Here is a 24,851-nt window from a genome sequence, read left to right on the forward strand (position 1 = left end):
CACCCAAATTCATTCAAATCCATCTAACTGCACATAAGACTTCTTCATGATGCTCTATCTACCTGCATTAGCATGTCCAGCATTATTCTTTAAATAGCAGGCACCAGACACAAAGCTTTTCTTTTTGTCAGAGCTTCTCAAAGTTAACACCACCTGGTGAAAACATTCTTTGCTGTATTTGTGCTTGTAACAACACACTCTGCTGAAGTTGAGGAAAACCTCCTTTCCTTGCAGAGTATTTTTTCTCCTATCATGATGAGAAAATCATCATCCACTGAACACTCATGGTTGTGATCATGTGGTGATCACAAAAAAAATGATGGTGTGATTTTTTGAGGTTGTCCTGTGCAGGGTTAAGAGCTGAAATCCATAAGTTTTTTGGGTTTCTTCCAACCCAGGATATTCTATGATTCTAAAAATGCTTACATTTTACTTTCCTTTTGCTTCTATATTTTTGTTTTTCTCAGCAGTGCTACAAAAACCAAGGTACTTGTGACAGTTCTAGTTTCCTCTGCTTTCAAGGTAATTGCTGATGTTCCTGGAAGACAGTCTATTTAATTATGTGGATCTGGCCTGCTTTCGAGAAAAGTGGGGAAGGTCTGAGGAAGGAGATTTTTGTGTCTTTAGCACCCTGAGAGGAGCAGATCTCGGAGATCTCTGGTGCATGAGGCTGCTTGGCAGCCAGGCTGTGCTCTGCCCCGAGCCATGCCTGCACTCAGGCCATGCTGCCAGGACATATTGTTCTCCTTTAGATATCCAGTGATTCTGCAGGTGGAGAACAAAACAGAAAGAAGTTTTGGGGTTATTTTTGCTTTGATTACAGGTCTCTGCTTATGACCCAAAGCAGAAGTGTTTTCATTAGATTTTCAGTAGCCGTGTGAATGTCTCTTCTCTGCACGAGCTGAATGGACTAGACAAGTCTGGCTCTCATTGATGCTGAACTGCTTGTGGCTGCATTGCAGAGATCTTTTTTCAGATGGATAGGGAGCAATGTCAGATTGATTGTGTCTCTGATTGAGATAACTGAGCACATCTGCTATTTCTATATGGCATTTGTCAGCACTGGTCCATTTTGTAATCTCTTGTCATTCAAGCAGTCCTTGAAGGTAAATATTTCCACTGAAGCATCCCTGTCACTGTGGTCCCTTCTATACAAGTTCAAAATTTTCTCTGTGTTAAGGTACTGACGTAAGTGTTGGAGGGTATCAGTATCAGGTTTCTTTTGATGAAGTAATTAATTGTATCAGAAGAAGGCACAGGAAATGTTGGAGCAGGTAAGAAAGTGAAGGTGTACAGGTTACAGCAGATTCACAATAGAATCTTGTATACAATAGACACAGAGCCTACTAGACAAAGCAAGACTACCCAAAGTCACTGCTAGGACAAAAACAAACAGTAAAATGAGTGAAAACAAAACCTAAAAAGACCTTGAGACCATGTGAATTATGAGCAACCAGATTTTCAAACAAGCTTCTGACTTCTCTTGTCTTTAAATCATTTGCAAAACTGCTATCTAGAAGCAGTTCTGTTAATATGTTTTTATTTAATCAAAGTCCAAAATAAACCATCAGCCTAAAAACAACCAAATAAACAGTCTCCATAGCCAGTCTCCAGGATGGGAAAATCTAGGCTGCAAAAACTGTTATCTACTGTAAAGCCTACAGCTCAGAGCATCTCTTGTCTGTGGGGGAAAGACTGTCAGCTGTTCTCAGAGCAAACTTAAGTAAGAGTTGCTTATCTTGTCTGTGTCTTACACAGTGGTCAAAACACAAAGGCAGCCTTTTCCCCAAGGAGGTGCCTTGCCGGTGCCAGCACAGTCAGCCTGTGCACCATGGCTGTGGCAAAAAATTTGAACCATGACTATGAGACCTTTGCCATACTCTGCTCTGCTAAACCTAGGAGCACATAGCAGAACATCCCAGAGATGCCACTGCAAGATGCAGGCTGAGCTGTAGGTGTTTTAGCTACAAGGCCATGCTGGGCTTCTAATACAACAAACAATCTAAGCAGAGGTGGGAAATAAAATAAAGATGTGATTGTCTGCATAAACACATAGTGAATGATATTACATTTGTGGCTCATTCTACATTCAAGACCTAATAAATGCGGAATTAAAAGATTAGCAGGGGGAACATTAGTAGGGGGAAGATTAAAGAAGCAGTGATAGGGAAGTCATTCTTGCAAAAGTTAGCACATGTGCACCCCGGCATTTAGCAATGACTTAAGGTTTAATTGTGTTCAAACTTGTCAAATAAGTTAATTTAAAAAGATAGTAGTACCTCATATTTTATAATTAGACATTTTCAGTCAGAGTGCAGTTTAGGGAAAGGACTGAAATCACACAGAGGACCAGCCTTCTTCTTTCCACAAGAACTAGGACCCTTCTGAAAGGCTGGGCATTCAAAAAAGGAAAAAGTGAAGAAAATACAAAAGTTCCCTTTGGGCAACAGGTCAAATGGACAGTGGAGACTGAGGTCATGACAGACGTGGGTAGATACACATAATGGCAGAGGAACTGGCAGAGGTCTTGCCCTATGAGTGGTATTAAAGGTAATTCCTGAAAATTTGAACTCAGGAAGCCAGGTGAGGGTCACAAAAAGGAGGTTTATTTGCTCAGAAAGACAAGGTTGGAAAATGATCTCAGAAACTTCTTTATATGTCTGATGTCTGATATGTTTTTTAGATTCTCAGCAGAATGCTGTAGTGGGCATGTGTGAAGATGAATATTTGAAAGTTTCAGCAATATGATCAGAAGAAGAGAGCTGAATGCTGCTGATGGTATGTAGGAGTGAGCATCAGCACTTTCACACTGCTTAGATGTTAAAGTGAGTGGAAGGAACATTGTGAATCTATCAAAAGATAAAGAGTAGGAACAGATTAAAATTAAGAGGGAAGTGAAAGGACTGAGTTTTGACAGTAGTAGGTTATACCTTCAAAGCATGTTTAATGGTGAAACTTCACTGATGTCAGCTAAACTCATCTAATTTCCCAGAATCTGAGGATCTTAGACAACCTGAAAGAGATATAGGCTAGAAAGTGGGGACTGTAAGGACAGACAGCAGCTGGACTAGCTTGCTGAGGGGAGCAAGCTGTTCTAGAGGTATACAGAGGTATTAAATAACAGGTTAGACAAAATAGTGCCAGGATTGACAGACTTCGGTGGGAGGACACAACAGCTCAGTTTAGCACTGGATGGCCTGATTCCTGTTCTTTCTAAGCACAGAAAGGATGATTTATGTCAAGGCAGACTACAGACAGTATTCTGAAAAAAATTGTCCTCTCCTATGGACCTTGACCTGTGGAAATCTACTCTCTTGCCTGCATTTTGGTCCATAGCAACTTAAGAGTTGGCAATAAAATCCCTTCTTTTCATTTGGCACTAAAATCTTTCAAACAAAGAAAATCTAGATGAATTAGGCTGCTACTAACTCAAAATAATTTCTTGTGGTTGGGAAGTCACATCTGAGAATGACTGGAAAAGCAAATGTGATGGAGATGAGAACAATATCAACATTCAGATGGAAGTCCAGCAGTTGCATCTCTGATGCAAACAGGTTTTGTGAAGGGCTTCTTTCAAAGCCACACAGACACACAGACACAAACATATCATTTGGAGGTAGCATTAACATTCAAGTGGAACTGTTTTTTTATAAAATACAAGGAATTTGTATTGCTTCAGAGAAATCCAGGGGCTTTTTATAAACTAGGAGAAAGACGGATGATTTCTCTGAGAAGGTCTCTTTCCCTGAATGATGGTTTCAATTGAATTATGAGGACTAGAGGGGGAACAGAAAAGCATAATTTTTTTAATAGACATGCACAAGTTCAGACACATGAAATCCAGAACAGGTAGTTGGATTGTAAGCATAATTTTATTCCAATTCTGACAATAAAATATCTGCACCAAGTTGTCAGAGTGTAAAACACACATCCTGCAGAAAAAAACTTACCAAGGACAGTTAAGGGAGATGTTGAGGATGTAACATGGAACAAAAGGAAAGCAGCCAGTTTTCTGAATTGGTTTATTCTATTTTAATGCATATATGTCCAGGGATCTTGATCATACAGGCCTGGATTTACTGTGTATTTTCTTCAGCATAAAAAATCCCCAACACACAGTGAGCCACAAAGGCTTGAGCCACACATGCCAGATCAGGATCAAACATTCCACAAAACTCCAGGGTTTTTCAAATCCAAGGTTTTGCTCTTTCTGATTTCATATAGAATAGGTGGATTTGTGCTACAGGTATGATCTTCTTCACTTACAGGGAAATCTTTGGCTGAGTGGTTTTTCTGTGATGTCTTCCTCCAAGATACCACTGAAATAAAGTAATGCAAGCTGGTATGTATCAGAGATAAAAGAAGACATAAAATTGTAGCAGATAATTGGAGACAAAATGTTTATTTCAGACTGAACTTTATCAGTATTTACAATTCAAACCTTCATTACCAGTACTGGTTTTGTCTGAAAAACTTCAAAAGCTTTATTCTGACAAGGCCTAATCTGGGAGTAAGTGGAAAGGGTAACTACACATATGAGTAGATGGGACTCCGACATGTCAAGAAAATGCATTCTCCTGATTGAGCAATTGACTGAACAGTCAAGCTCTTTAGACAGCCTGATGGAAAGCTAAGGAATTAAGTAGCAATCTGTGAGTGTTTTGAGGAGGAACAGGGAAGCCCCGGGCACCATATGGCTCTCGGCTATCAGGAGTTTTCCAGAAAAGTCTTTTGATTGGGTAGAGGCCTTTCCTTTGGGTAGTATGTCCAGTAGCTGGAAGACAGATACTGGTGCATGCCACCCCTCTTTGCTGTCTTTCCCCTTGCTCAGATTGCAGGTGCTGAAGGCCCTGGTTCTCCTGCCTGTGGTTATGCTGCCAGCCCACAATCCCCTGTGGTGGGGAGCTCAGCCGGCAAGGCCAGCAGCCACTTGCTCAGCCCATGTAGACCTCTCTCACCAGCACCAATAAAAAGAATCCATACTTCTTTCACACACCCTTGTCCCCCTGAGGAGCCTCAGGATATCCCTCTGCAGGGCTTTGTCTGTGCTCTGAGAAGCCCAAAATCCCCACTTATGCTGGGCAACTTTCTCCTCAGCCAGGGTCACCTACATGGTTTTAAACTGAGAGAGGACAAAACAGCATTCAAAAAGTCTGGCTAGTGCAGGAAATGACCATTTCTCCCAGATGAGAGCCCTGATCTCTCCAAATAGCACTGGGAAGAGAGACCAGCACAACATATCCTCCAAGGGTGGCACCAGGGATTCTCCTCCACCTCAGACACACATCCATGTGTGCTCAGCATTCATTGCTATAATGCAGTGGGTTTAAGTGCACAGTGAGGAAAAGGGTTTGTGTTGATTCCCTTCTCTATGCAAACTGACATGGCATCTCCTTTCCCTGCTTGTGATCTCCCCTACTGCTGGGCCAAATCCCCACCACATGCTTCTTGCAACCAGCACGAATCAGCCAGGGCGGAAGGAATGCTAAATATCAGTAGGGCTTCTAGGCTAACAGCTCATGCACAGAGTAAGAAAACACCCATGAAAATAATGAAAGAAAGAAAAAAAAAGAGCGATTCCATGCCTTTAGTAGCGCATTACTCAGTCATAAGCTATGTACTTTTGAGCTTCTTTTGCTCCCCTGCCAAGACTCTCAGAGAGAGAAAATCAGGACAGATACATGAGAAGAAGAATAAAGAATAATATATAGAGAAGAAAAAAAAAATCACATCTGAGTCTGACAATAGGTCACCCCACTGCTGTTTACCTGTCTGATGTTTTCCCAGTGATGGCAACAGAAGATATGCGCTTAAACTGTATTTCAAAAGATTGATAACTCCAGAGCATCTCCATTTTCTGCCCTTGCCTTGTCCTGTTGTGTAACTGTGTGTCAGGCCAGCAGCCAGAGCTGACATCACATTGCAGAGGACGGCCCTGGGTCTTGCATAACCTTAATAGGACAGCCGCTTGGAAAGTGTTTATGTGCCATTATGTGCCATTGCTTTTCTAACTACTCTACTGCATTAGGAGACCAGAGTCATTATAGACCAGGCAGAAATATTAATTGCATTTGCATCACTGATGTCAACCATGAGGCATTTCAGTAGGCCCTGATATTTCAGGTCCTGTTCCCGTCCCAGTAGGAGCAAAACTCTAGCTGTGCCAAGTGATTGTAACTGACTGCAGTGCTATTGCATTTTATCCCAGGAGGGTTTTGTAACCAAAATGGTTTGTGATTACTCTGTGGGATATCATCAGAAAGATGCCCATCATGCTGCAGACGAGTTCAGAGTCTGTGCCTAGCATCATATGATTTATGTCTCTGAATAACAGCATTCCTGTTTGCTTGTGGTGTGCTGCTTATTGGGCCCAAAACATCTAACACACTTTTTAGATAGGTGGTAGCAGACTTCGAAAATGGAAGTGTGAGGGAACTAGGGATAGAGCTAAATGCATGCTGCTCTGCTTGAAAACTGTGTCCTTTTTGTCCCTATTCCTACTGTGACAATTCTTGCTGGACACTGACCCACTCTGCTGCCCTGTAGAAGGCAGAGGCTGGGTACACACTGGCCCTAGAATATGCTGCTTTCCTCACGTCACTGCTGGGATTAGTCGTGAGCAAACTAAGATTATTAACTCCTGATGCAATTTAAGAGCTGCCAGCCTGTATCTGCCATTAGCACTGCCCTTCCTACCAAAAGGAAGGATTAAGGACCTGGTCATGGAAATGAAACGCTGCAGGTGACTCTGCTAATCCTGCAACATGGAAGGTGACATGCACCTCTGCTTTCAGAGTGGCTTCCTGGTCTCTGCTTGTTTTGTGGTGATCGGACATGCGCCTTCTCGTGTTTGGGGAAGATAGGACATTACTCAGAGAAAAAAAATAAAAGGGAGTGGAAGGAAATGTAACAGAGAGAATTTTCCAACAACTGAGGTGAGGCTCAAGCTGCTGCATCTTTCACTACCGTTAAATCTACTTGCACAGGTACAAATGAACTCACTCTAAATAGTATCAAGAGAAAAGTGACTGCCTGTTTTTCTTCCAAGTGTCCCTTCTTATTTAGCAGTGACGGTGTTAATTTTAGAGTATTAAACAAGATGTAAAATTTTTCTGTCTCATTCTCTTCCTGTATTGAATCTAAACATTTTTAGAGATGACAGCTACCAGCATTCATAAAGTGAAGATTTGTTTTGGTAAATTTGTTCCTACCATAATTATGCTGACAAGTTCTCAAAAGAAAGATCTCTCCTAAAAACTTTGAGTGAGACGCTTTGATTGTACTTCTAGGCTTAAAGGAATTCTGTTTTGCTGCAGAAACCTTTCACATACTGCAGGCTGTTGCCATTCTGCTTCCATATGGTCCCAGGAAATATCACTTTCTCAGGAGAGTAAGTTGGGGGCAAGAAGATGTTAGGCAATGCATTCTCCAGCATGTCCCCCCCATTTTCTCTTTTCTGGCCAGAATGTTTCCTCTTTGGCAGGAGCAAAGAAAATGCTTTTAAAATTAATTATCATACTCTAAGGAATCAGTTCACAGAAGACCAGTTTGCCCCACAGATCCTCATGATTTTATAACCATTTTGGTCACCATAAAAGGTCATAATACCAAAGAAAGGCAAACAAACCTGGAATAGCTTTGGCTTAAAGAGTTCTTCCTTTAACTGGTTACCTACAATGGTGTACAGAATTTACAGGGCATTAGGAATCCAAACAAAGTACTCCAGGATCAGTAATTTTCAAATAGCAGCTGATTTTAATTTTTTCTTTGGCATTTATACACACATCCTATTGCAAGCTTGATTAATTTCTTTTTGTGCTGGAAAAAATGTTAAAGATGGAATGGGAAGTCAAGAAAGTGGGAATTCATACATTGAGTGCATATGTGGTTTAGTGGTGTGTGCCATGTGTACACATCACTTACGGAAGTTAAATCACTTTTGGATGCAAATTTCAGCAACTGCTTCCAAAACTCTAACAACTTCCAAACTTTGAAGTTACATTCTCCACAACCTGTTATTGAAATATTTCTTGCCAGCTCAAAGCAAGGACCATTTTCTAAAGCAGAGATTTTTCTTCTTTTGCTCTGCAGGCTGCAAAGTGATGCTCTTTACTTGCACTTACAGACTGTCTCCCACAAACTGGAACTGACCCTCTTCTCTCAGTTAGCAACACAGCATCTCTTGTGCACTGAAGGTTTTTATTTTGTTTTTAACTTCTCATACTTTCTTCATCACCAATGATAAAAATGAATGCAGTGTTCTTCTGTGCACAAACAGGACCTCATTCATCTACACAGCTATTAGGGAAGCCTTGGTGCTGTGGACATGCAGACAGGTCTGTCAGTCTCAGCAAACTGCTGTTCCTTTGTGGTGGGTGCCTAATACAGTAGCTACACATAATTTACATGACAAAGAAATTAGAAGTATCTTTAGCTTTGACTTCCAGATCACTGAAGAACAAGTTTCAATAAAAGGAGTTATGACTCATGCACCAGTTTGCAAAAGTGCCTCCTGTCACTGGGAAGAACAGCTTTCTGTTTGCTCCTTTCAGGCTGTTTCCTTACAATAGGGAACAGACTGGGTAGTGGTCTCTCTGCGCTGGGAAGCTCTGACTCCCCACTGAATGTGCTGTTTCAGATGTGGGCATGCTGCAGTTGCTCTGGCCACTGGTGGTTCCTTGGTTCCCCTAGGTCTCATGCCGTCCACACGAACAACCTTCAGAGGGTGGTTGGTGGGCTCAGGTGGGCCCCTGAGCTGCCACTATCTGAGAGGGTGTTCAGCACATCAGAGGCCTCTTCTTTAGATCTTGCTGAGCTTGGTGACCTCCTCAGCACACAAAAAGTGCTTTTGCAGAGACATGGCTTCCACAAACAGCTCAGTTAGTGAGGGGAATAATTTAAAACCTTATCTCCCCTTCCCCTGCTGGTGCCTCTCTGGCTGTGTCCAGCCTCCCTTACTCATGCCTCCATAGCTCTTGCCAAACATTCAGGTTTTTTAGTGCATTTCCCCTTGTTCCCATTATTAAAAAAAAATGCAACTGATGCAAATACTGCCTCTCCAGGGGAACTGGTCTTTGCTGGGCAATCATTGTCGCTGTAACCTTCCCAATGGAGTTTAATTATGTGCTTGCAATTAAGCAATTATGTATTACCAGGAACAGAGTAAATCAACCCTTTTATCTCCACTAACAGGATATTTCCTGTGAGCCTTTCTGCCAGAAGAACATAGGGGAAAGATGGGATGATTCTGCATGTTACATAAGCGTGTTTATTTCAGGACCTCGCAGCACTGTGTGTTGGACAAAGCCACCTCTGCTCTAGCTCTAGGTCCAGCTCCAGCTCCAGCTCCAGCTCCAGCATGGCCACCCAGCTCCTGCCCCATGGCCAGGGCACCAGACCCGCACAGCAGCCAGCGCTGGGTGACTGTCAAACACAGCTCTCAAGCCCCATTCAGAAGCAGGGATATAAATTTCAAGGATGCTGCCCTCTTGCAGATGACGTTCCTTGGGCTCAGTCGAATGGTCACCCTGTCTGAAAGCACTGGGTTTGCAGAGAGGGGGATCTCGGAGCTGTGTGAGTTTTGCTGTGCAGATAAAAGAGAAAAAAGGCCACCCAGGCTCTTGCTTGCTCTGTGTTCAATTAGCTTGTTCACTGATGGGCTAACACTGCAGAATGGATTTTCCCACTGATTGATCTCTTAATGTAAATGTCTTATGGTTTTAAACTCAAACCATACGTACTTATTTTTTTCCCCTTGGAGCTGTTCTTCCCTCGTATTCTGTTCAGAGTGTACTTGCCCTCCAGCGAGTATTTGCAACACTATTGCGCTTGAGGGCCTACATTACCCTTACTTCTGTAATCAGCTCTGAGGTGCCCATTTGTCTCAAAATGTCTGTATTTATTTATTATTTTTCCTGTGTCTTCTCTTGTACTATTTGAAGAGACTCTGAAGGGTTGACCTGTGCAGCTCCTTCACCCAGGTTTTACAAAGGAATAAATAATATATGATATGTGTGACATTTTTCCACGTACGTCTACAAAGGCACAATTTGCCAGTAATGCTTTGAGCAAACTGAGATTCATTCAGGTATTATAAAATTTACCTTCAAAAAGAGATTGTCCTTTTTGAACACAATATATGCCTCTCTTTTGGAATATTTCTTGTGTTCGTGATTCATATGTTCCCCATTAACTTTTCAGACCTTGATAAGGATCTTTACCTTCTGTTGTTGCAGCAATAACTATTTAGTGCCTAGTGGCTCACTTCTCCAGAGCCAAACTGTCACACAAAAAAAAAAAAGAAATTACAAATAAAACTTTTAGAACTTGCTATTGTCATAAAACTGAATTTTTCCTTAGCCAAGTATGTTATTCCAGAACACTGCTATTTAATATCTAATCACATTAAAATAGGAACTTGGTAATGCATATTTATGAAGACAGTAGCTCATGAATTTTGAGATTATTTCTATTAAAAGCAACATAATAACTCTGTCACTTTTTGTTTCTGTATGAAATCTGGCAAGAAAGTCCCTCAGGTAGAACTGAAGATATTGTAAATTCTTGCAGTCAAGAATAAGTCCAATTGCATTTGGGTATACAGGTTTTAAAATAACAATTTGGATTCTTAGATTAAAATTGTCCTTTGGTGAACTGAGCATCTACTCATGGTAATTTGTACTTTGTTTTTCTTTTTCATGGCCACAGAAGGTGACTGGAAATAACCCCATATCACTGAAACAGTGGATAGTTCTGGGGTGAATTGGCGTAAATCTCTGGTGCCACAGCCTGAAGTGGGAATTGATTTGCAATGCAGCCTGTGGCATATTCTGGATGTCGGTGGTCACAAGCAGTGCTGTCTCTCCTGTTCAGAGCTGACTGCATCTCCCATGTAGCCTTTCCCATCACATCTGGGGGTACTGACTCTTCAAGACATGACTTAGACCTTCTGGAGGCTTGGGGGAGTAAGGGTCTGCAATCTCACGCAAATTTAGGTCATCAGTGTTCTGCCTGAAACGAAGAGCACTACAAATTAAGGATGGAAAATTCTTCAGCAAGATTCTAAAATTTCTTATGATAGAAATGATTGGCCTTTGGTTAAAAATATCAGGCTGGCCAGATGGCACTTCCAAAGGCATCTGGGGAGATTTGAGATAGATGCATGATGACCAAAATCAGAAGAGGTGCAGTGGAAGATGCTCTGCCAGTGGTATTCCATGGCCCCATGGGGCAGAAGGCCAAAGTGTGTGTCCATGCAAGAAGGCTTGAGAACTGACATTTCTTGTCCAGAACCCTCCTCCACCCCATGCCTGGTCCTCCTGGAGCTCAGTGTGAGCTTAATGGAAATAAATCTAGTATGAGGGAACAGGGAGAACAAGGGAGTAGAAAGCTAGGAAAGTGGATGTTTCTCTTTTGGCCATGCAGCAGGACAGTCCTTGTGTCACATGTCCTTTTGTCCCAGAGCTCACTCACCTTTCACCCATGTTGTCCACCCCCAGCCTCTTGCCAGCGTTTCACTTCAGTGCCCCTTCCTGCTCCCCCGGCCCTTGGGAATTAAGTCTGTGGCTTCTCTGCAGCAAGTGGATGGGGTCCCAGGATCCCAGGATCTCACAGACATCCCTGCTCCTCCTCAGTGACACGCAGCGGGGTGAAAAATCATAGGAGCTGAAAAGTAAGCTTCCAAAGTGCTGAGTTGTTTGATTTTCATTTACAGCAGTGCTCATTCCCATGGCTTCAGTTTGTTCCACAGCCCAAAATAGTAAGGCATGCTCACTGTGTATGTAGTGGAACGACATCTCACCCTGCCTGCATGCAGACCAATAAGCTTTTCTGCAGCACGAGGATGCTTGAAAGCATTGCCACAAGTTGCAACAGCTGTCTTAGCTCAGCAGCCGCAGAGGTGAGGCCAAGTTTGTGCTCCCAAACAAGGATTTTTACCAAATTCAGTGTTAGATCAAGAAGTGTGTGTGCAGGAGCCCCATGATATTTCTACTTTAATCAATAGAGTGTGACTAAAAAATCATCTGAAAGTCATCAACTTCTCCTTATAGAGGCCATTGTAGACCAGTTACTTTTCATTATCCCAAATTTCAGAGGCTGTCATCGTTTATCTATTTGCCCTTTGGACTGCAGATGAAAAATCTGCACTGTTTACAAACTACCGGACATGCAGTGTGTCATCTAAACACAGAAAACCGCAGTACTTTGAGTCTCTCCAGGCTGTTCTCTTGCCCTTTGGAGGCATTTATTGCATCTTTTAATTTCTCTCTGTTTCCTCCCTCTTATTGTTTGGATTCAAATACTTCCTCTAATACAAATATTTAAAGAAATTCAGTTCTCCTAAAGTCTGGGAGCAGCAAAATCAACACATGAGGGAGAAGTCTGAAGAGAACAGAAGAATAGAAACTCAGCATGTTACAACAAAGACGTAATTACAACAGACCATTTTTTTCTGCAGACAGTAATGTTTCCAAAAATCAAAAGACAGTTGCAAATTTCCTTGGTCCCTTCAAGATAAGAAGAAAAGAAAATTACCAACACTTCACTGAAGAATAAAAATGAAATTAGGCAGTTATCAAGAACATGTAATTGAAAATTATCAAGGAAACACACTTAGAGGGGCAGGAGTTCAAGTAAGCTTCTCACATGATAAAGTGGTAATGTTCTTAACTGAGCTGCAGTATCAGTAAGCTGTTGACCATTAATACCAGGTAAAGTCACTGTGTTTATTTTCCACTCTACCATGACTCACACAGTGCATTATCTTGTAGCACCACAAAATGAACACACCAGATTTTCTCACGACTGGTTATATGTACATCCCAGTGAAAGGCTGGTTCAACATCTGTGACAAGGGCAGTCATGATCAGATATAGGCCTTGCAGAAATTAGTTTTATATTTTTTTTCCTAGATTTATTTTTACCCAATTTCTATCTCCTCCAGTTTTATACAGACATCACCAGCATGCCACATGTTCAGTAGTTCAAAGATCATGAAGAAAGGGTATCTGAGTTTCACAATAAATAATTTTTTTCTGCACTCAGAGTCCCTTTTGGGGAAAGCCACCTGTGCTGCCCACCTAGAGAACAGAAGGGGCAGGTTTCTCATGAGAATTTCCTTGCATGCTTCCTCTCTGGAAGTAATTAAGTCAAAATAGGACATTTTTCCTTGAGACTGGATCAATACAATAATTTTATGCTTCGTAAAGGGATAATGGAACTGTTTCCACTAAAGCAGTGATGTCCTGGTAATTTTAATATTTCATCATAAGGGAGTACTTGACTTCTAAGGTTGTCATGAGGTAGATTTTCCTGAGCACAAATTATTATTATATATAATAATAATAATAATTATTATATATAAATGCAATTTCCTGAGCAACCATCATTGTAGAAATGCCAGCAAAGGCCAAAATCAAAGCTGCATCTCTTCTGTCCGGCAGCTGCGAGAGCTGGTGTGAGGGAAGGGTAGTCTTGTCATGGCTTTCCCCTATTAGGGGATGACCAAGGAGTGAAGTTATGGCAAGGTCCAAAGTGCACCTTGCACTGCCTTTCTTCTATGGCCAGGCTTGTGCTAAGACAGTTTTCAGCCTTCAGGAAGGACCATGCATAATTATGTGAAGGAGTCAAGGCTCACTCACTTGAGGTCACAGATTGAAAGACATTTATAAAGAAAGCAGGGATGTTTTGTGTCAGATATTCTGAATAATTTTATTTGGCTGAAGAGTTTGAATGAGATATATTGCTGTTTTGGCACTTCCAATCCCATCAATAAATTTTTATTTTGACTTCTTGTCCAGATGGATTACCAATCCTGCCATGTCTGGGCCATCCCTACTGAATACAGCATTTGATGGGAATAAATAAGGTAATCTTTCAGCTACCCCAAGAGATCGTAGTTCCTTTGTGACTGATCTCTGTAGCAATATTCCCCAGTGTATGAGCTCTGGACTTTCTGCTTGTTGAGCAGTCCAGGGTTTTCATCCATGATCATTTTCCCATACCAAAAATGCATGCTAGGACCCTTTTCTCTGCACCATGCTTCTGCCTGCAGTTGCGATCTGGGGTCCTATTGCCTTTGTACGTGGGCAGAGGAATAGGGGGATCAGGAATGTGCAACTGCTACAGATCTCTAACTGTGATGGTTTTTATTGAACTCTCTCCATCACTTTTATAACACCTTTATAGATTGTTACCTAGACAGATAAATGTGAACCCCTTTACTCTGATCACAACCATAGCAAAGTCTCTCCCTCAAAAAGAGTAATTTGATAGTTAAAAAAATGACAAAGATGTACAACTTCATCACAGAGTCAAGATTTACTGTTGCTGCTGCTGAGGAGCTGTGTGGGAAAAGTAGTCTGGTGCCCCAGAGTTCAAATTTACAGCAGTGCATTCAAGATGTCTGAGCCCTTGAGAGCATTTGGTGGTGTCGTGAATTAAATTTAGAGCTGTGCAAATCCGACTTTGGATTTAGATTTGTGAGATTCACCTTTGACCTGGCTTTGGATAGAGATTTGGATGCCTGTCTTGTTCAAATATGGGGGCAGTGTGCATTTCGTGCTATTTTTCAAGATAAACGGAAAGGGCATAATTTCTACAGACACTACCTACTGGTTACAAATTCAGGTTATGGCATCTACTTATGTCTATGTCTCTGTTTCTTTTCTACAAAGTCAGGCTTTAAGGTGCCTGTGATAAAAAAAAATTCAATTTAATATTCTTGATGAAAAGAGCAAACTGGAAGAACACCATCAAATATTGACAAGTTCTAGACAAAGATCTGAGTAACTGGATTAATGTATAGACTTAATGCAAACCATGATAGATAGTTTTTCAGACAGCAAGACACACATGGCTTGTCAGGGAAGGTTAGGTTTGCACTGTGTTGTCTTTTGGGTTTTCTATTTCTTTAATGAGGATAGGGGAAAGTAAGGCTGAGGAGAGAGTTTCTGGATGTCCAGAAAGATTTGGGGAAACACTGCCTTAAGAAAGACCTTTCTGGATTGGTTTAGCTGAACTTTTAATCGCTGAACCAAACCCAAACTTGTGACAATAGATGTTCTCACCCACCAGATGAACCCAAAGAACTTCTCTGTGAGGACTCCATGTGGCCATCACCCCCCAGCCAGCCCTTCCTCCCCCTAATTAGCACCCACACATCAGTATCAAAAGCTACACCTTCTTTCCTAATCTGGTTTCAAAATACTCCACCATCTCAGCTGTCCAGACTTCCTGTACTAATGGTTGCCATGACAGGAATTTTCTCTTTAATCCCTTTTTGGGGACACCCTTTCATCTACAGCAGTGATTACACTGGTCACAGCTTCCTGCTGAGCCCTGTCTGTCTGCTAAAAGGAAAATGGAAATAAAAATGGAAAGGCAGCCAAGGTCCTCCCTTTATTCAATACAGAGTAACACTATACACATGCAATAAATAAAATAAGTAAGATTAAATAATGTAAAACTACATAAAATAAAAAGGTAGAAGCTATTTCTGCCCTTGTAAAAAAAAAAAAAAAAGGTAAAAAATGTAGTTTTTCAGATCCTATCTGGTTCACAGACTGCAAACAAAAAATTAATCTCATTGAATCTTAGAGGAGAATTCATCTTCTTGAATCTTAGATGAGTGAAGACAAATTAGCAGCCTCTGATCTTGATTTGAGGAGAAATCCCTTGGGGCAAAACCTAGAAAGGGCATCCACTGACTGCAAATTTCTCAGACATTAGGAGTTAAAAGGCACCCCTTGGAGCATACCAGAGGCCATCTGCCTCCAGTACCATATCATTTGTGCCCACTCTGGCAGCCCGACTCCACTCCAGCTGCAGAATGGGGAGCTCCCTGAGCATGCAGACACATCCCTTGCACCACCACTGTGACCTTTTTAGGACTCACTTGCCAGTGACTGTCTGCATCGAGATCCTGAGCACCGCCAGGTCCCAGCAGCTTTGTAGCTGTGCTGAGCAGGACCAGGCACTCACAGAAGGTGAAGGGGACCAAACATCTTTGTCTGCTCAAACACCACAGCCCCAGAACCTGGGCCTTTCAGCCCTCCTCAGTCTGTCTTTTCTCTGTTGTTACTTTGCCTAGACATCATTACACAGTTGTTACATTAAAGCACCGTAATTACAGTCCCCAGGTCAAGCTGCAGTTAAACAAAAACCACCGCAGCAATGGACAGGTTTCTCAGTGGCACTTTCCCTTGCACTGTGAATCTGCATATCTTGGGGAAACACAGAAGAAGGTGGTAATCAAGAGGCTAGAGATACAGACATTTTGGTAGCTTTGTCAGAGTCAGAGAACTCTACTTTAGCTGAATATCTGGCCCTGTTTCAGCCAGGGAACAAGGCAGGAAAAGGGATATACAAAAAGTGTGTGAAAAGAGAAGCGCATTGAAATGATGCCCTTTTTCACCTATGCACACGAAGTTTAAAGTCAGCTTCTTCCATTTTGCTGCTCCCTTCCCTTGATTTTTTCCTCCCCTTCTGTTTCATGCAAACGCCATACCAAGGGAGGAGGAAAAGACTTGCACAAGGTGGTAATTGCAACTCAATCCTTTGTGGACTGAGGATTTCCTTTTCTCATTCTCTTCCACCAGCCCCATGTTTCTGTGACGATTTGCATGCCCAGGGGTATGCCCAAGCTGAGCAGTATAAAACAAAGCTCACATGGAAATGTCCTAATCAAGCTTGTTGGAAAGAGAACTCGGAGCCGAGGGTGATGTAGTGCACATATAACTTGTGGAACTGAATAAAAAATGAAGAATGGGTTTTGGATATCTTGATCCCCAGCTAAAATGCCAAGAGTAATATGAAATTAAGCAACAACTGTGAAAATGAGAGGAAGCAAAGTACATTTTCCTTTCTTCCTGACAGACTCAGTTTTGGACTCTTCAGTGACAGTCTATTAATTTTTTTGTGCGTGTGTTTTGGCATCAGAAACATTATGAACACACAGAGACATGTATTGTGCTGAATCTTAAAGCATAGTTTTAATGTTAAAAAGTCAAGGGCAACAGGCAACTGTAAAAATATAGATATTTTAAAACTTCCCTAAATTTCAAGCTATTACTATCCCCATCTGGATTACACACAGTGAGAAGCAGAAAATCAGGCACTCATCATTGTACATCCATGCTGGTCAAATCATCCTGCCAGGGGAATCTTCTGGGGAGTACTATGGATTCACACAAGACAGGTCAGACACAGTGGCTCTGTTGGGTTTTGGACTGCCAGTCAGCCACCTCCTCCGTTTACCCACGGCCAAACATTCTTTTTTATCTTGACATACTATAGTCAAAGCTTAAATAAGATCACCAAGAGCTCACTCTTTACTCCCTGAGGTTTTTACTGGGAGCCTGATCTTCTCCAGATGGTCTGGTGGCTTCCTCTGAGCTCCTTTTCCTCTGCTTTTCTTTGGCTCAGGCATCCTACAGGCTCTCAGAGTTTGCCTCCCTCTCTGCATTCATCTCGTGGCTCACTGAGTGGGCATAAGTTCTAATGTCTGTGTTCCTTTGTTTCTTTGTTTGCTCTGCTGATCTGTACATGATTTTCCCTTGCTTTCTGAAGCATTTTCCTCTGCCCCCTCAAAGCTTGCCTGCTAAGCTGATGCCACTAGCCATGGAGCCCAGTCACCACACCCCACCCCATTCCCATGTGGTGCAAAAATGGCAAGTCTGATGCAGGAGTGGGGTAGCAGTGGACTGGCCATGGTCTGCTGCTGAGGCTGTTGTGGGCTCAGAGAGCACATGCCTGCACTTTACCTGGAGCCACAGATGGCACTGTCCAACGTGCAGGTCCCAGCACAGCTCTCCGTGCCTCAGATTTGCACAACCTTCCCCCAGGTGCCATGGAGGGAATGTTGTACCTATGCTGAGCAAAGAAAAAAGCCTGAATGGCTCAGGATAGCACTCTTCCAGAGAGCTCTTTGTCCTAAATACTGCATAGGGAAGGTAATGAAGCCTTTAGTTATGCTGCAGAACTACCCAAAGACCTCACTCAAGTGCAGACTGATCCTCGCCATGGTTCACTAGTGTTCTGAGGGCAGCAGTGAATAGCCTTGCTGTCAAACACACCTTCTACAGGCCCACCTTTGTTTGCTGTTTTGCTTGGTAGTCTGACATCTATTCCTGGCTACACTAAGACATGTTTGTAGAGGCTGATCACTTTTATATCCTGTCTTCCGCTCTTGATATGGAAAAACTTTGCCTGTTAACCTCACAGAAAAACCTGGGGAGGATCATTCGTGCGCAGAGACAGCTGTGAACAAAGAGGAAGAGATCAGAGATTCTGATGGGGAAACAGTGGTGCCTTTTATCATATTCTTCAAGTTCTTAAATAAATTAATTTACGACCACAAATGACACAAAACCAGAAATCTACAAGAATGACTAGAACTAAAAGGACCATGTTTTTTTCCACTCAATACCTCAAAATAAAGCAGGTAATTTGTCATTCACCAATAGCCAGCTTCAAGGTGGTCATCAGTGTCCGCTGGGCAGCACGAGAAGGCATGCTACTGTGGGCAGAGGTGGGCAGCTCCTAAAAGAGCTTCCCTTCCCTTAGGGCGGCTGGGACTCTCCACAAGAGCTGCACAGCTGACTTTTCTGGGGCTGAAGTTCCACTCCAGAGCCCACCACAGAGGACTTTTAGAGGGATGCATAGGTTCCTTCAGGTGCTATTACTGCAGGGGGTTTGCACAGAAGTTGGCTTTTGCTTCAGCAAGCAAAGGCAGGAAAACAACTGTCAAAGTAGAAATACTGTCAGGAGTAAATACAAACAATTTCCAGTTTGGGCAGTGCTTTGTTTACCTATTTTTCATGTATGTGAAAGAGGTAAGTTTACCACTTTCTTTATCACCTAAAAAGACTGTTAAAAAAGTTGCTCTGAAACTCCTAAGTCTCATAAAAATATTTGGTCCATGCCTATTTTCTGGTCTTTTTTATTACCAGCTTTCTACTGAGACATTTTACAGCTGTAATCAATCAGATGTCCTATTGTCTATTCCTTTTACAAAATCCCACATACAAAAGCACCTTACTAGGAGGTGGACAGTTGTATATACTTTTTTACTAGAAAGTAAATCTTTGAAAAATGTACTCATGATTTCCAACTACTGCAAGAGGTATCTCAAGCTCTGCCGGTTCCTAAGTCTGCCTGTTCAAACCATGAAGCTGAGGATGCGTCAGAAACCATCAGTTTTGTTCAATAAACTGTGCTGATCTTTTCATCTTGACTTCCTGAGTCATCCCAGCTCTGGACCTCAGCTGCCATATGGAATCCCACTTTGTAATACAATCTGAAACACACTTTCAGCTCGTAAATGTGTTTGTGTTTAGAACTACAAAGGACACTTCCTGGCTGTTCAGTAGGGTCTCTCTCCCTCTGTCTCTCTGTCTCTCACTCTCTTTGTCTCTCTGTGTCTCCCTCTCTCAATGTCAAGCCACTTGGCCTGATAAGGTCTTCATACCAGCTCAATTCTCGTGTGATAACTTATGAATAATAATGAAAGTGCTGCTTTAAATAGAATATGGATCCTGATCCTCAGTTTTCAATCGCTTTTAATCTCTTCTTTTGTAGCTAATGCTTTGCTCAATATATTTTCCTGCTACTATTGAGGGAAATTTTAAAAACTTTAAAATGGCTACTGCATCTCACAGCAAGTTAAAAAAAGAAGTAATTGGCAAGTAATCTCATTATCAAGAAATGTACAAGGGTTTTTTTTTCTTTTTTTCTTAGACTACACCTTTTCTTGCATCTCGCAGCAACACTGGCATGCTGTTTTTCATTAACTACAGCTGTTTGCATATTGGTGCCGTCAGAGCCAGACAGGAGACCACATTTGTGGTGCTTGCATATCTCAGTGACTTTGTAGCTTCAACTTCGGTGAATAATTTGAAAATTGCACACGCATAAAGCTGATTTACATTGTTTCTTCTTTAAAACACATTTCAGAATATTCAGCTCTGAAAAGCTCCATTTATTTTTTCTAGTCTGTTGTAAACATGACAGGTCATGAAAAATGGAGAAAAAAACTTTCTGCAGACTTACCTAGCCCATACTGTAAGTAAGTCAAAACAAGCTTTTAAATTCTCACCTTATAATAGTGCAGAGAGGTCAAGGGGGGTGTTCCTGCAGCCCCCCACTCCAGTTTTGATCAAAGCTTGCTGTGGTTGAGGCAAAACTACAGCACAACACAGGACTGGATGCTAATACCTCCTGGTCAGGAGCATCCAGCCAGTCTTGGAACCTGCCTGTATGGTGGCAGGGTCATCTTTCAGCCCCTGTCTAATATAGAGATAGAACAGAAAGCAACTACGCTGTGGTCAGGCTGCAAAGAGTATTGCAGGACTTGAAAGCTACACAGAGAAGGCCCTGAGCACCAGAAATGCTGTTTCATGTCCAACCTCTCTACCCCTGGCCGGGAACAATCTTCAGACTGGAGACAAGGAGACAGGGATGTGCCCAGCAGCAATTTCCTCAGCTTTTGAGAAGCACCCATTTCTTTCCTAGGAACCTGCATCAAGTAGCACAGGAATGTGCTTTTCCTCCTCTGAGATAATGCCAACACCTTGCTTTTGTCTGTCACTTCCAAGGGGCTGGACGGATTCCTGTGGGGAGCAAACAGGTTTCCTGTTGATGTCTGTTCCGGAGGATTTCCAGAAAATCAGACAGGCTGTACTGAGGGCAGTAGGGACCCCAAGTGTGCAAGATCCCTGGGTGTCCCGTCACCAGGGAGTAGAAGCAGGCACTTGGGCAGGAGTGGAAAGTGCACTGCCCTGGAGCAGTCCTGCTGACCCCATCCTGCCCTGGTGCCTGCAGCTCCCCACGGCTGTGGGTGCCGCAACACATCACGGAGGCACTGGGCTTCTGCAGCACAGATGTGGTGCTGCTGCGCCTTGGACCCACAAAGCATGGAAGGACATCAAAAGAGCATATGCCTCAGCAATGGCCCTTTCCAGCAGCCAGCTGTCCCCCCTGCTCAGAGCCATATGTGCCCCCAGTCCCCAGGCCCTTCTGGAAAAGAGCTTTATTCGGAGTGGGGCGGGCTGGGCACAAAGGTGCAGCGTGCTCTCCTGGCACACCGCTCGGCTCGGCCTCACGGCCAGTGCGTCTGCACCCAGCGGGTTATGGCAGCAGCGGCGGGGGATGCAGCAGCACAAATTGGAGAGGGTGTCAGGCAGTGGGGACGTTCTTTGCGCCTTGGAGTCAGCACGGAGGAAGGGAGCTGAGGTGATGAGAGGTGAGAAGTGGCTTGCACACAAAGAGGGCTTAAATTAAGTGATTTCCACTCTGGAAAAAAAGCAGCACATAGGTGGTGTAACAGAGGCCTCTGAAATACCAGAGAAGAATAGGGATCTCTTAATTCATTGTGACTCATAGCACAAGTACTGAGAGGCACAAAGGAAGAACAAAAACCTCAGAGCAAATTCCCTTACAGCCAGCTCAAAGTCAAACCCTGCAATTGTCAGAGAATAATCTGTCAAAAAGCATAAACAGAGTGAAAACGTGTTAGGCAAAGGAAACATCAACCAAACCCCATGCAATCTTTATCTCAGGAGGTCTGGATTACTACGGACAAATACTCCATACTTTATACTTTTGTAAGCATTCAGTGATATTAGAAACAAAGCAGAGGACTAAGCAGAATTTTGGGTTGATTCAGAGCAGCTCTTTTGCTGCCATGTTCACAGAACAGTTGTGAGATTATTCAATATTTTTTACGAATTATTTTAAATTTCCAGTTTTTTTTTTTTTGCAAAAGTATATAACAGAACTAATTTAGTACCATAAAAAAAAGCTCCAATCATGTGTTTGAAAACATTGTGAAGCTAATGAGGAAGAAATCTATTCTGCATTTTAAGTGTATCACAATGAGGAGAGAAGGGAACAAACAAAAATGCAGAAGGGTCTAATTACAAGAAGGCAAGAAATCACAACAATTTTTTTGTTCCTGATGAACCAGTTATGCTATTTAAATGTAGTTAGGATAGCAAACCACAAACTGTCACGGAATAGGAAAGAATAATTTTTAATCATTTTTTCTAAACTATGGCTTTGAAACTCCAAAACCTGGGGAGAAGCAGATAAAAGGGTGTGCTGGTCAGTAGGTGACAAATGATGCAGTTTTCAAGAGTCTGTCACTCTGAAAGAATGGAAACCCTGGAGATGTTTGTGAGACATGGCGTTTTGAACATGGGTAAAAGATCTGTAATTGTGTTAAACTGAGTGGTGAAAGCTCTGCACACTCAGTCCGAGCAGTTTTTAAGCAATTCTTGTGGGCTGAAACTGAAACAGTTACAGGTGGTTAGTTTAGATATGGTATTTTTATGCTCAGTTTTTGCTTCCATCAATTTTATTCTTTTGTACTTTTTAATAAATTGATGCAAAGGAATCTGAAGTTGGACAGCAGATCCATGATCTCTGCTTTTCTTTTCTGTTCTCCTGGTCATAGCATCCCCACTGGTTGGGCTGATCACCGAAGGACAAGGCTCAGCATCTTGAGTCCAGCTTTGGCCAAGTCCCTCTTGACCAAAATTTGGTCTGGAGCAAGCTGAATGCCAGCTACCACTTTTGGTCTATGTCCTCTAGGCAGTCCCAAGGCAGCTATTGAGGTAACTTCCCCATAAGGATAACTGAGTCCAACTCCCTGCTCCTCAAAGGACTACCTAAAACTTAACCATGTGACCAAAAGTGTCATACAAATGCTCCATGAGCTCTGGCAGACTTGAAGCTGTGACACTCCCTGGGGAGCCTGTTTCAGTGAAGAACCTTTTTGTAATGCCCAAAGTGAACTTCTCCTGATGCAGTTTCATTCCATCTCCTCACACCCGGTCAGCAGTCACAGAAAGAGGGGATGAGCCCCTCTGCTTTCCCCCTTGAGGAAGTTGTAGGCTGCCCTGAGGTCACCCCTCAGCTTTCTCCAAGCTGAGCAAACCAAGTGACCTCAGCCACTCATCCCAAGCCTTGCCCTTGAGACCTTACACCAGACAGCCTCCCCTGGACACAGTCTAACAGTTTGATGTCCTTCTGATATGGAGGCACCCAAAACTGCACACAGGACCTGAGGCAAGGCCTCACCTGTGCATTGCAGAGCGGGACAATCACCTCCCACAGCGATGCTGTGCCTGATGCTCCCCAGTACACAGCTAGGTTTTTTTGCTGCCAGGGCACGCTGCTGACCCATATTCAACTTGCCATCAACTCGAACCACCAGATCTCTTTCTGCAGGGCCTGGTCTCCTCCCTCAATTTTTATGCATAATCAGGCACCCCATCCTAGGTGGAGAATCCAGTATTTGACTTAGTTAAATTTCATATCGTTAGTGCTCACCCTGCTAACTCCTGCACCAAGATCCTTTTCTCCTTTTAAGAAAGGCATACCCCATATGTTGCCAACAGGCCTAGTGTCATGCTGAACAACTCATGATAAAAAAGAACAACTTCTGCCAGTTGGAGTCAGGTATTGATCCTGCTGGGTCTTCCTGTTTCTTCCTTCATCTTTCCCTGCAATTGGAAGGAAAGAAAAGAACATTTCTTGCGTTCACGATTCCCTGATGAATCCTTCCAAGGCCCTGAAGTCTCTCTCAATTAGTCTCTCTCTCAAGTAGTCCTTGGACTACTTATTGCAAGTTCATTGCTGCCTACATGAAAAAAATCAATAATGGATAATAATCCAAGGGCCATAACAGGGTAGGAAGCTGTCTCTTCACATCTTTAACCCAAGTGTAGGGAAGCAGCAGATTTCCCTGGGAAGTGAGTCTGGTCCAGCTCCCTTCTCTGCAAATACAAGATTAAGTCATTTAAAATAAGCTAATGAATAGAAAGGAAATTGTGACCTTCACAATACACTGTCACAGACACATAGAATTTTCCAGGGGGTTTCAGTGAAATAAATAATGGTTGGTTTAGCCTCTCCTCCAGAGGGCTGAGTTTTGTCCATGATTATTGTGAGCATTGTTTTCTACAGAGAAATACAAGTCAATCCAGAGACATAAAATCTTTGCCTCATATTCCCAGCCTCAGCTTTGATTGCAGCAAAGTACTAGAGGGGAAGAAAACAGCAGCAACTGCAACTGGATAAATGGAGGCAGATTGACAAAGAACTGCTGTGGGTACACCTGAGCATGCCTCTCCATGCAGATATGGGCTCGTGACCAGACGCTCTAGATCAACCAGGACAAACCCATTAGTTATTCTGTTGGGTTTCTTACACTTTTCCTCAGAAATCTGTGCCCCTTACACCATGATAACAATTGGAAGCCACTAATAAGGCAACTTGCCACTTGCTTTTCTGTACCCATTATTCATTTGGGGTTTACATAGGCATGGTTGCCATGGAAGCAAAGTGAGATATTTCAACTTTTAAAATGTTCTTTTTCTGTGTGCTTTTTCTCCTCCCGCAGTCATGATTCTTTAGAGGTCCCACCTCTTCTGCTGCTTCTTTGTTTGGGATTGCCTTGCCCTGATGGGGCACTCTCCCACAGCCCCCTGCACTGACAATGTTCATCCATACATTAAGGTGGCAAAAGTAAACAGCAATGTCTATGTTGTTACTTTCCAGGGGAAAATGCTGATGCAGGAACTTGTCCCAAACTCTGTGTTCTTCATACAAATATAGGAGTCTCATTCTTCTCAGCAGCTGCTGACTTTGAGTCACTGGTTATTTGGAGGGGTCACTAAAGAAAAAGATTTTTAACTCTTTCTCCAAAAAGTTTGAGCCATCTTGTCAAGTACCACAACATCTTCAGAGAACCACCTTAGCCAAAAGGGGATAGCTGAATAGCAGCACTGCTGCAGCTGAGATCAGCTGAAGGCCTCGGGCCAGGTGAGGTGGGTTTTCAGGTCTTTTCT

General features: G+C 42.7%; 1 long non-coding RNA gene across 1 annotated transcript; it reads right to left on the reverse strand.

Annotated features, from left to right (window-relative positions):
- Positions 1–4,005: 4,005 nt before the first annotated feature.
- LOC125320192 lies at positions 4,006–5,875 on the reverse strand. Its single transcript, XR_007201043.1, has 2 exons — positions 5,769–5,875; positions 4,006–4,319 (listed from the first exon to the last, which is right to left on the reverse strand). It is a non-coding gene; the product is annotated as an uncharacterized LOC125320192 (long non-coding RNA).
- Between the last annotated feature and the right edge of the window lie 18,976 nt (positions 5,876–24,851).

This window comes from Corvus hawaiiensis, chromosome Z (genome assembly GCF_020740725.1).
Source record: "Corvus hawaiiensis isolate bCorHaw1 chromosome Z, bCorHaw1.pri.cur, whole genome shotgun sequence".
Classification (NCBI taxonomy): Eukaryota; Metazoa; Chordata; class Aves; order Passeriformes; family Corvidae; genus Corvus; species Corvus hawaiiensis.